The sequence below is a fragment of the Eurosta solidaginis genome, chromosome 4 (genome assembly GCF_040869045.1).
Source record: "Eurosta solidaginis isolate ZX-2024a chromosome 4, ASM4086904v1, whole genome shotgun sequence".
Classification (NCBI taxonomy): Eukaryota; Metazoa; Arthropoda; class Insecta; order Diptera; family Tephritidae; genus Eurosta; species Eurosta solidaginis.
The window spans coordinates 89,868,456-89,881,190 of NC_090322.1; the positions used below are offsets into that span (position 1 = coordinate 89,868,456).

General features: G+C 33.4%; 1 protein-coding gene across 9 annotated transcripts in view; it reads right to left on the reverse strand.

Moving 5' to 3' along the window:
- Nucleotides 1-12,735, reverse strand: part of Nup205 (nuclear pore complex protein Nup205) — a 797,639-nt gene that overhangs the window by 365,698 nt on the left and 419,206 nt on the right. The gene's annotated exons all lie outside the window — the stretch shown is intronic.

Sequence of the window (12,735 nt, forward strand, 5' to 3'; positions counted from 1 at the left end):
TCTGAATCGGAACTTTATTGTTTACCAAAGCTCTGTACCCATTATTTGTGTATCCTACTAACACACCCATTTCCGCCTTGTTGTCCCATTTCGATTTGCTTTTCACCTCAGGAACTCTGACAAACCCCTGCTTTTTATTCAAAAATATTTCATAGGGACTTTTGCTCTCGACTGTGTTTGCTATAGTTCTGTTTTTTAAATAAGCTACCGTGTTCATTACTTCCGGCCAATACTTTCTATTTATTCTGGCTTCTTTCATCAGACACCTACCTATATCCATAGCAGATCTATTATACCTTTCAGCTACACCATTTAGCTCATGCACATAGGGTGGACATGGCAGTAATTGTATGCCTTTATAGTTGATAAAGTCGAATATTTCTTTGTTCATAAATTCTTTTCCATTATCGCATTGCAGTTTCTTTACCCGCTTATTAAATTGATTTTCAACTAAATTACCATAGTCAATTAAACAACCTGCAGTTTCAGCTTTGCTTCTTATGCAATATATTCTTGCACATTTGCTAAAATCGTTGATAAACGTTAAACAATATTTTTCACCACAATAACCAGTGGTGCTGTGTGGACCATTTAAATCAGTATGTATAAGTTCTAATGTTTCTGTTGTTCTAGACCTATTATTATTACAAGGTTCATTTGACATTTTGCTTTCAATACAATTAGCACATTTCATTTCTATATTTTCAAGTTCTTGTGGTAATCCGTCCAGCAACTTGTTCTTTACAATTTTACTAAGATACTGAAAATTTACGTGTCCTAACGCTCTATGCCATTTCTCTTTATTTGTTATTTTTGTTGAGTTTGTATATACCCTCTTCTCCCTTTCTGTAATGTAACTATTAATTTTATACAAGTTGTTTTCTTTATATGCAACAGCTAATAGCTTTCCATTTTCTTCATAAAACTTTGCGTTATTATTCTTTGCGACAAAAGTGCAATGCGCTTCTGTTATTTTAGATAAACTTAGTAAATTTTGATTAATGTCTTTAATGTAGTAAACATTTTGTATATCAATTTCGTTTTCGGTATTATAAGTTTTAAAGCTTTCGTAGCTTTCAAAATGTTTCCGTCGGGTAGTTAAACACTAACATGTTCTTTTAATTTCTCGTATTTATCAAAAAACTTACAATCCATAACTATGTGGTCGGAGCAACCACTATCTACCAACCAGTTTATTTCGTTCTCTTTACGCGAATTTTCCCTATCCCTTTTTACCTCTGAATTGTACACTTGGGTGACCCAAACATTTGCGAAGTTAGAATTGTTGGTACTCTGGTTTCGTGAATTCTCGCCTCTTGGTAGGGGTGACTGGTAGCCTCTTCCTCGTCCGCGACTGCTGTATCCACCGCCTCGGTTGTAGCTATGATGATTTCTTACACTTCTTTCTTTATCACTCTTCTCTTCTCGATTGCTCTTGTTCGCTTCTGTGTACCAGCAATCTTTCTATATGTCCCGGCTTTTTGCATGTAAAGCAAACACCTCTTGTTGTTGTTGAAAACGTACTTACGTTGTTCCTCTTTTCAGTTTGGTTTGTATTCAAGTTCTTCTCTATGATTTTTGATTTTACGTACTCCACAGTTCTCTGCTCTTCTGGTATGACATCCAAAAAATCTCGTATATAGCTGTGACTTGGTGGTAATGCTTTCAACGAATATCTCATTTTTTCTTGTTCTTCCATCTTGCCGCCTGCTGCTTTGAATTCATGTACAGACTTTTCAAACTCTAAAAAGAATTCTTCAGCAGTATCGTAATTTTTAAGCTATTGCATAATTTTATCGCGGGCTTGGCGACTAAATCAAACAAAACCGTAACGGATATTTGTCAAAAAAGATCCGAAAAGGCTCGAAAAGGTTCGTAAAGGTTCGGTGTTAGCAACAGGTTAAATACATAAAATTGGATCTCTATCATAAACAGCGGTGGGCACCACTACTTTACATCGAGTTAGGTTTTCACGCAGCAAATTCAATTTGAGTTGCTCTCATACAAGTTGTATGTACCTGAGACATTTTTGACAGAAAATGACTTGCGTGCGTTTATATTAGGTTGGCTTGTTAGCAGGTGCTAAGCTCACGCCCACCCCGGATCATAAAGTTAAAGTGAATGTTAAAGTTAAAGCGAAAGTTAAAGTTAAAAATAAAGTTAAAGATAAGTTAAAGTGAAGGCTAAAGTTAAGGTTAGAGTTAAAGTTGAAGTTGAAGTTAAAGTTAAAGTTAAAGTTAAAGTGAATGTTAAAGTTAAAGCGAAAGTTAAAGTTTAAGTTAAGGTTAAAGTTAAAGTTAAATTTAAGGTTAAAGTTAAATTTAAAGTTAAGGTTAAAGTTAAAGTTAAAGCTAAAATTAAAGTTAAAGTTAAAGTGAATGTTAAAGTTAAAGCGAAAGTTAAAGTTAAAGTTTAAGTTAAAGTTAAAGTTAAAGTGAATGTTAAAGTTAAAGCGAAAGTAAAAGTTGAGGTTAAAGTTAAAGTTAAAGTGAATGTTAAAGTTAAAGCGAAAGTTAAAGTTAAGGTTAAAGTTAAAGTTAAAGTTAGGGTTAAAGTTAAAGTTAAGGTTAAAGTTGAAGTTAAAGATAAAGTTAAAGTTAAAGTCAAAGTTAAAGTTAAGGTTAAAGTTAAAGTTAAAGTTAAATTTGAAGTTAAAGTTAAAGTTAAAGCTAAAGTTAAAGTTAAAGTGAATATTAAAGTTAAAGCGAAAGTTAAAGTTAAAGTTAAAGTTAAGTTAAAGTTAAAGTCAAAGTCAAAGTTAAAGTTAAAGTTAAGGTTAAAGTTAAAGTTAAATTTAAAGTTAAAGTTACAGTTAAAGTTAAAGTTAAAGTGAGTGCTAAAGTTAAAGTTAAAGTTAAAAATAAAGTTAAAGTTAAAGTGAATGTTAAAGTTAAAGTGAAAGTTAAAAATAAAGTTAAAGTTAAAGTGAAAGTTAAATATTAACTTCTCTTTTATTCAATAAAAGTAAAAAATTTGTTTTCTTTTCGGTCACCACGCTTAAAAAGGTTAACTTGAATTAATATCAAAGACAAAACTTGAATTAATATCAAAGAAAACAAAATGTTGCATAAATATTATAATTGCATAAGTTGATAATATGCAATAGCTTTACTGCGGCAGTCCACGAATGCCACACGTCCTTTTTTTAATTTAATTTCATCAATATTGTTTCTACGTAAAATTTGTAAGCCGTTGATTGGGTATTGTACATCCTGTCAAATTTGCTGAGCATTTCCAAAGATCAGACACAATCGCAAATATACTCTAACTGTTTGTCTGATATTGTGCTAATTAATATGGTTTTAGCTTTTAAATCCTTTTTGTTCCACTGAAGTTCATCATCGTCTTCCGCTTTTATTCCCGTAGCCGGTTCTTTGCAACCTTTGTACTCCAACAGCATCATGAGTCGTATCTTCCAGCTCGAAAAATTTGAACCATCAAAAATTGGTATGGCAATATCTTCGAATTTTGCATTGGCCATCGTGAGTTTTTATTGACACGTTGTATAGTCTATACGAGCTACTTTTAATCTGACGACATCAGTCCTTCCATACACATTTGAACATCCACGTTTTAATTTTAGAAAGTTAAATAAATATTTTTCACGTAGGGGCGTATATATTTTTTTATTTTTTTAAACGCTGTATGTCTATAAATGACTTTTTTAATAAACTTAATCTCGCCCACGTGTCTATCAAACTTCTTCTTCAATAATTTAAGCTTCCACGTTTTTATGATGTGATTAACATTATTTTTGATTGTCTTTATTTATATAATCACACTTTTATCATTAATTTTAAATTAGGAACCTTGCTCTGCTACCATGTTGGATTTATCATTTATTTAATAGTTTATTTTTAATAAGTAAGTTGAATTTATTGTAAGTCCGAGTTACATGAACGAGTTTTTTAAACTGGTACTTGTGCTCTTCTTCTTATGTCTTATAAGTAAACTTAACTATGTAAGTATGCAAGTATGCGTGAATTAACATTTGTATAATAATTGAGTTCAGGGTTGTCATATTTATTTATATTTCCAACAGTAACGAACCAAGCGTTTGCTCGTTCTTTGAGATCACTTTCCTTAGATGTTACACGTTGCCAGGCTTTCTCAGATAAAACTTTATCAGCTTGGTGTCTCTTATTTATATCTTTCGATTGGGAATATGCAATATCATGTTCTCTACAGGCTTCATCTAAAGGATTTATACCCTTATATCCTCTTTCTATCCGTTGTCGGAGTTTCGTTCCAGGACCACAAAATTGATATCCAGGTAAATGAAGCTCAATAGGTAAAGAATTAATCAAACTATTTACAAAACCCTGGCCAGCCTTTTTACGCATTCGTCCCATTAAGTGTTTGTTTGTTTATATTGCTATAAATGTAGTAAACAAAATGAAAGTTGTTAAACAACGTCTCCAACTTAAGGTTACTAATGCCGACAATTGTATAAATGTTAAAAATGTTACAAGACATAGTCCCCTTTTACCAAATTCCATACGAGCGCTGATTGTGGGACCGTCAAATTGTGGAAAAACTAATGTTATGCTCAGTTTAATTGAAAGTCAAAACGGGCTTAATTTCCGAAATATATACATTTATTCAAAATCATTTTATCAGCCAAAATATATCTATCTAAAAAGGCTTATTGAGCCGATAAAAGGAATAAATCTTTATACATTTAGTGAAAATGTTGATGTCATCAAACCCGCTGAAGCTAAACCAGACTCAATTTTTATATTCGATGATGTAATATGTGGAAAACAAAGTACAATACGAGATTATTTTTGTATGAGTCGCCATAAGAGCATTGATTCTTTCTATTTATGTCAAACTTATACAAAAATTTCTAAACACTTAATTCGTGATAATGCAAACATGATGATTGTGTTCAAGCAAGATGAAATGAATCTTAAGCATATCTATAATGATCATGTTATCGGAGATATGTCATACAAAACATTTTTAAAAATTTGTATAGAGTCTTTGAGAAATGAATACGGTTTTGTTGTTATAAGTAAAGATGATCCTATAAATAAAGGTCGATATCGAAAGGGTTTCGATAATTTTATACAACTATAAAAGATCTATAAAAGACATATACCACACCAGATTCTTATCAGATACAGAGCTGATAGGTAACAGATTTACCAAAATCATGTCAAATAATCATATGACTGTATTAGCAAATCTTGTTAAGATCAGGAAAGTATTAAAAGAAAAACTTAAAAGAATGAAATTGGGAGAATTGGATAGAATCAACTTGTTGGAGGATACATTTATACCCATTTCGAAACCATTAAATGAATTAGTTGATAATTTGAAAAACTCTAGTAAGAAAAACCAATTATAATGGTGATGATGATGATGATGATGGTGAAATTTTGCAGGCGGACAGTGCAAAAGAAAGTAAAGGCATGGAAGTTGATACATTGCCAACCGTTGAAAATTATGTGAATGATAATGATATCGACAGTAAAACAAACATTTATTCGAACGATGCAGATTTAGAATAATCTACAGATAGTTCTCGGAAAGAAAATGTTGAGAGGCAAGCGATGAAGAAACCTAAAAAAAAGAAGCGAAAACCTATTGATATTATTAATGAGCAATGTTTTAATAAAAAACAAAAACCAGATAATTTTGTTAGCGTTAGACGAAAAATAAATTTTATGAACGACTGCGAAAGACCAGCTTCGTATATTGCAAGTAAACCTCATGACGACGAATTAATAAAAAGAGCTGTACAAAGCAATGTAATGAAAACTGAATCAGATATCGATAGAAAACCTGAAAAGCGAAAATCTGGCGATATCATTAATGAGCAATGTTTTGATAAAACCCAAAAATTAGATAGTGTTATCGGCGCTAAAGAAAAAATTAATTATATGAATAATTGTGAACGACCAGCCGCGCATATTCCCAGTAAACTAAGTGATGAACAATTACTAAACAAGGCTGTAAAAAGTGAAAATCAAACTGAAACTTTAAATGATAATACTTCTCTAACTGAATATGATATTTTGAGAAGAATCGAAGAAGATCCTAATATGTGGGAAAGACATACACCTGTAGGAAGTCAAAATCAAGCTGAAACTTTAAATGATAATACTACCTGAGGTGAGGCTTTGTCCTTCGCAAGAACAGTTGAAGTCAGGTATGAAAACGGAATAGACGTGTAAAATTTCGCTGACAAGAAATCGCACCTTTTTTGCTAATAAACTTTAATTCAAAACTTAAATTGTGCTTGAATTCAGTATTAATATAGTTGCATGCGTTTTAATAAATAAAAACAAAGTTGGTTTGCTTTAGATGGTTCTATTTGTTTGGCTGAAAGTGTTGTCAATCTAAAAAGTTTAATTTTCTGCTGCACCTGTTCTTCCTATATTGCATATTTATATTTACATACAAATCTAAAATGTCAAAAGACAGAAGCAAAAGACAACAACACCGACGGCTGCTGAAGGCAAATGCTAATTTATCTTCGCCGAATACATTGACCACCACTCGGAATCCAGAGAGAAAGGTACAAGGTGAGCTGGCTACATATGAACAGCTTCTTGATATGTGGGTGGAGAAATTAAAGAAACATGAAGATAGCATAATAAAGAAAATCAACGAGTCTATGAAAAATTTGGAGGAGAGGGTTATGCAGAGAAAAAGCTTAGAGCTTTTTACCTTTAGCATAGCTTTGGCGTAAACATGACAGCATATAAATTATATATATATATATCAACAAACCGCAAAATACATACCGACCAAGACACACCCATCCATATACATACATTTAGATAAGAGCTACTTGTCTCAATGTATATAAGTTGGACATCTTTTGAGTAAAAAAATGAGGATCGTGAAATGGGGGCCCTACATTTTTAAAGGGCCGCAAATTTTTAAATGTCTCCTCATATTTCTAATGACTCCTAGACTTCACCCAAGTCGTTTTAAAGAGTCCCATAGATTTCTAATCGAGCGACTGCTCCCCAATCTCCCCACCCACCCCCTTTTTTCTCGTCTACAAAAAGTGGCAGTTGGGCACCTGTAGTACAACCCAACCCCCAACCCCCCAACCCAAACCCCCTTTTTTCTCGTCTACAAAAAGGAGTCGATGGGCACTTGTAGTACCGCCCCCCCCCCCTTTTTTTTTCTCGTCTGCAAAACGGGCCGGTCGGGCACCCGATCAGGGGCAGATTGAACATTTTGTTTGGCATTTTATTAGATTGGGTATGATGAAAGATGATTATAATGGCAAATTAATGAAGGAATTTATTGGTTTGAGAGCAAAAATTTATTCTATTCGCAACGATCAAGAAGAAAAAAGATTAAAATATTAAGGGTGTTAAACAATGTGTTACTCTCAAACTTTCTGCAAATGATTTTAAAAGATGTTTATTCGAAAAGAAATTGTATCTGACTCAATGTATGTTGTTAGATCACAATGTCATGAATTGTATACACAAGAAATAAATAAAGTAACGTTAAGTTTTTAGATGATAAGAGATTTGTAAAAAATAATGGAATAATACCTACGCTTGGGAATGTTTGTACAAGAGAAAAAATCAAAACATGCTGATAAGAAACCTTAAATGATCAACACTGAACATATATATATATGTATATATATATGCATGTGCATTAGGGTGGGCCAAAAAAAATCGATTTTCGTTTTTTTCTAAGGGTACACAGATTTTCGAATTCCTGATCATAAATGGAGTATAATGACCAAATATGAGTTTTTTATGTTAATGGGAAAGCGTGCCTCATTGACGTTTTTTGTTTTCGTGGAAAGCTTTTATGTAAATGAATATATCTTCTCACCCAAATATCGTACAACCAACTTTTACCCCCGCTTTTGCAGGGAATTGAGCGCTCTAAATTTTTTTCATTAATGTGACCATTACAAAGTTCTTCGAGGTCGAAAATTGACTAATTTCTGAAACCCATAAGGTTTTGTTAAAAGTTGTGTAGCTCAAAAACAGCAAAATATTAAGTAACGAATTTTAGATATTTAAATGGGAAATTTTACGGTCTACAAAAAAGGTCACATGCATTTTTTTCATTTACCAAACCATAAAAAAGATATTCACGGTTAACAACGGAACATTTAAAATCGGCATTAAAATTGCAGAATTTGGATGTTGCCTACATTGCTGCCCATATCTGGTTTGCAAAAACAACAAGAACCGAAAATAACCAGTTTTGCAAGTGTCCTAGAGAAGATTTAATATATTTAATATTATAATGTATTTACGCCTGCCTGAGATTCTTTACGAATACATAAATGTGCCACCGCACATGCATACATTCATACACGTACCTAACGCTCGTTAATAGCGATTCAAGTAGATCTTCTTAAATAAAGGATTAGGTAGTTAGCAGTTAGCTACATCTTTTCATTTTACTCAACAGAATCGAAAATATACATAGTATACCACAGAACTCATGCATATTGAGTGCATTTTGTAATAAAATTATTCATTTCAGAAAAAATAAGTTTTTGTTAAGTAAATTTTATATTTTATTTATTAAAACCATTATACTAAATTTTGTTTCTTAATACAGTATTAATACCTAAATATTACATTGAAGAACATTATTTCTAAGCCCTTAGTTATAAAAATCTTGTTTTATTGTAGAGCGTTCAATTCCCTGCAAAAGCGGGGGTAAAAGTTGGCTGTACGATATTTGGGTGAGAAGATATATTCATTTACATAAAAGCTTTTCACGAAAACAAAATACTCCAAATTTTTAAAGGGTCCATATTTCTAAAGTATATAAGTGTGGGCGAAATATAAAAATTCTATTTTATCCCCAACTATACTTCACCTGTCTGTGCTTAACGTATAAAAAGCCTACCATTACAAAGATATTTCTTTATTAATTTTCATAATGTTTGCGACAGTAGATGTGCAAGGCTTTAAAGCATACGATAATAGATTTATTGTAAAGGAAATAGCTGTGGTCCTCAACAATGAAGAATTCCATTGTTTCCACATAAAAGCTCTATTTGAATTTTCGGATCTGAGTAAGGAAAATCAACGACAAGCTAATTGGTTAATGTTACACCACCATAATTTATTATGGTCCTATGGAAGCGATAGTTTTAAATCTGTAAAAAACTATTTGATGTCAACATTGAAGAACATAAAAGTTTATGTTAAGGGGCGACAAAAAAGTGTATGGATAGCAGAGTTCCTCCAAAATCCGGTGTTTAACATTGAAGAGGAGAGCACAGGATGTGATGGAATGAATCTCTCTAGATTATATAGTTTACACCCAGATGTTGTGCGTTGTCAATATCATTTTCATACTGATTGTAATGTAAAAATCAACTAACGACAAATTCGTTGTGCTTTAAAATCAGCATATATTTTGTTGAAATACATATCGGGTAGTAATTTAAATTTACAATGAAATAAAATAGAATTAGAAATCTTCAGTTTGGTGTTTTTATTTTAAAAGGGTGAGAATTAGAAGAAAATTAAGTATATAAATAATGTATATTGGAACGATTTTCCGTCATCTCTTGTCAAATTTGGTTTTGATACAAACCGGTTTCGGCGTTGTGCCATCATCAGTGTCGATTTTCGTTCTGATCTGTTGTTGTCGTTTGTCCTGTATTTATTGTTTGTGTGGCTGACTGGTGTAGGTAGAGATCTGTGATTTTAGTCGTTTGACCTTCTTTGTCGGTTTTTTGTTTTGGTGTGTTAATTGTTTTGTGTTTATTTGTTGTTGTGTGTTTGTCTGTTGTACCTGTGTGATTAAGTTGTTTCCTGTAAACAAGTTTTAAAGGCTCGAATATTGTGTGAGAAATTGTGTTTATCTGTTCGTTTATTATTCTACCGTCGAATGTTTTCTGTTTGTAGATTTCCATGTTTTCGAGTACGTTGAGACGTCGGCCCTTTTCTTGTATGTGAAAAACCCTAACTGTTTTATTGATGTTTGCTGGGGAACATTCATTCTCGACCATGTGATTTGCGAAGTTAGACTCGGGTATAATGTTTGGATTCCGTATTTTTTTGTTGTAATCTCTAATATGTTCTCTGAACCTCGTTCTTATTTGCCGTCCTGTTTGTTCTATGTAACTATGCTGGCATCCGCAGGTAAGCTTGTATACGCCGTGGCTGCTAAACGGATCCTCCGAGTTAATGTTAGTTCTTAGTTTTCGCCCTAGATTGTTCGATGTTTTGAATGCTGTGTTAATGTTGTATTTTTTAAAGAAGTTTGCCAATTTATATGTTGCTTTTCCAGTATATGTCATAGTCGTCAAGCAATTATTTTCCTTTTCATTAATTCTTTTTGGTTCTCCATTTGTCCTTCTGAGCTTATCTACTAGTGTTTTTTTATATCCGTTGTTTGCAGCGATATTATATATGACCTCAAGTTCTCTCTTATATGCCTCTTGTGTAAGAGTTGTTCTTTCAAGTCTATGTACCAAGTGCCTTAATGCTGCATTTTTATGCTGTTGAGGGTGACTTGAGGTATTGTGTATTATTGTGTCGGTGGCCGTTGACTTTCTATATATGTCATAGTTAAATCTTTTGGCTTCTTTATCAATATTTATCGTGAGGTCTAGATAGTTGATTCCTCCGTCTTTTTCGGTTTCCATTGTAAATTTTATATTTCCGGGCTGCTTGTTGAGGTACTCCAGTACAAGCTCTTCGTTATTCGTAGTTAAAACGCATATTATGTCATCCACGTATCTAGCATAAAATGACACGCCTAATTTGGACTTCAGCTCATGTATGTACTTTTCTTCCAGATTTTGCATGAACACTTCCATAAGAATTGCTGATGTGGGGCTTCCCATTCCAAGACCGTTTGTTTGTCTATATATTTTATTGTTGAATTGAAAATAGTTTTGAGGTAAAGTGGTTCTTAGCGTATTTGTGAATTGCATACTTTTCACTTTGTTTTTTGTGTTATGAACTATTGTTGAGCTATGTCCAAAATCTCCGATAGTGGTATAGATGGGTATAAATCTTTTATGTCAAAAGATACCAATTTGCTGTTTCTTGTTAGCTCTACGGTCTCGAGTCTCTCTATTAGTTCTGTTGTGTTAGCTATTGCATATTCGTTCCTTAGCTCCAGAGTATCTATCAATATCGTTTTTAAATATGTGGACAGTTTGTAACATGGTGCCGATTTAAAATTAATGATGGGCCTCATTGGCGTGTCCGGCTTGTGGATTTTTGGTAGCGCAACAAGTGGAGGAGCCGAAGGGTTCATTTGGACCAATCTATTTGCCATGTTAGAATCTACTATATTTGTTGCATTTTTTATAGCAACTTTGATTTGTTTTTGGTATTCATCTGTGGAATCCTCTCTCAATCTACGGCATTTCAATTCCTCTATAAGATCCTCGGTTTTGGATATATATTGCTCTTTTTCGATTAGCACAGTGGTGTTTCCTTTGTCCGCTTTCGTCGTGACAATATTGGTTTTCCTTAGTTTATGCCGTAGATTCTTTATTGTTTTCTCCTCTCTATTCGATTTTTGTCCTTCCTGCGCTTTCACCTCGTTTTTTATGATTTCCCTGCACACGTGTCTTGCGTGCTCCTGTTCTTCCTGTGGTATCAATGATATTACGATCTCCGCATCTACAATCGCTTGCTCCGTTTTTCTTACTGTATTCTGGTCCATGATATTGTGCTTCAGGCCCTTTTCGAGAAGTTGTGCCTCTTCCTTGGTAATGGCCACTGTTGTGAGGTTAACGAACTTGTCATGAAACTGGTGAGTGTTTTGGTTTTGGTTACCCTCTCGTCGTCCTGCCAGCTTGTCCAATTTTTGGTTCATCGACCTGTATTTTTGTTGTAGTTCCTGATCGACCTCTGTCTTAATGCGGTCGAAACATTCCATTAATGCAGTCGTAGGTAGTTGTTCTGCCAATCTTAAATGGATAGATAATAACTCGGCATTTATCTCATCCTTCTTCGAGTATAAGCTTTCCAACTCATATTTTAAAAACTCCTTTTCCGCTTTTCTAACTGTTTTCCTGCTAGATTTGGTATTTGCCTTTATTGTTATTTTTGCGAATTTCGGAGTAGCATTCAATTCCAGGCATTGTTTGTTGAACCAAATGCTCGCCTTTGCTTTATATATTTTCAGTAGGCGTCGCTTGTAAATTGTTAGTAGTCCGTTCGCGTTCAAATTAAAAGCCTGACAAGCAATAACTGACTTATCTTGTTTGGACAAAAATCGAGAAAACAATAAAGAATTTACGGCAATATTGTCACAACGAAAGCGGACAAAGGAAACACCACCGTGCTAATCGAAAAAGAGCAATATACATCCAAAACCGAGGATCTCATAGAGGAAATGAAATGCCGTAGAATGAGAGAGGATCCCACAGATGAATACCAAAAACAAATCAAAGTTGCTATAAAAAATGCAACAAATATAGTAGATTCTAACATGGCACATAGATTGGTCCAAATGAACCCTTCGGCTCCTCCACTGGTTGCGCTAACAAAAATCCACAAGCCGGACACGCCAATGAGGCCCATCATTAATTTTAAATCGGCACCATGTTACAAACTGTCCAAATATTTTAAAAACGATATTGATAGATACTCTGGAGCTAAGGAACGAATATGCAATAGCTAACACAACAGAACTAATAGAGAGACTCGAGACCGTAGAGCTAACAAGAAACAGCAAATTGGTATCTTTTGACATAAAAGATTTATACCCATCTATACCACTATCGGAGACTTTGGACATAGTTAGCTCAAC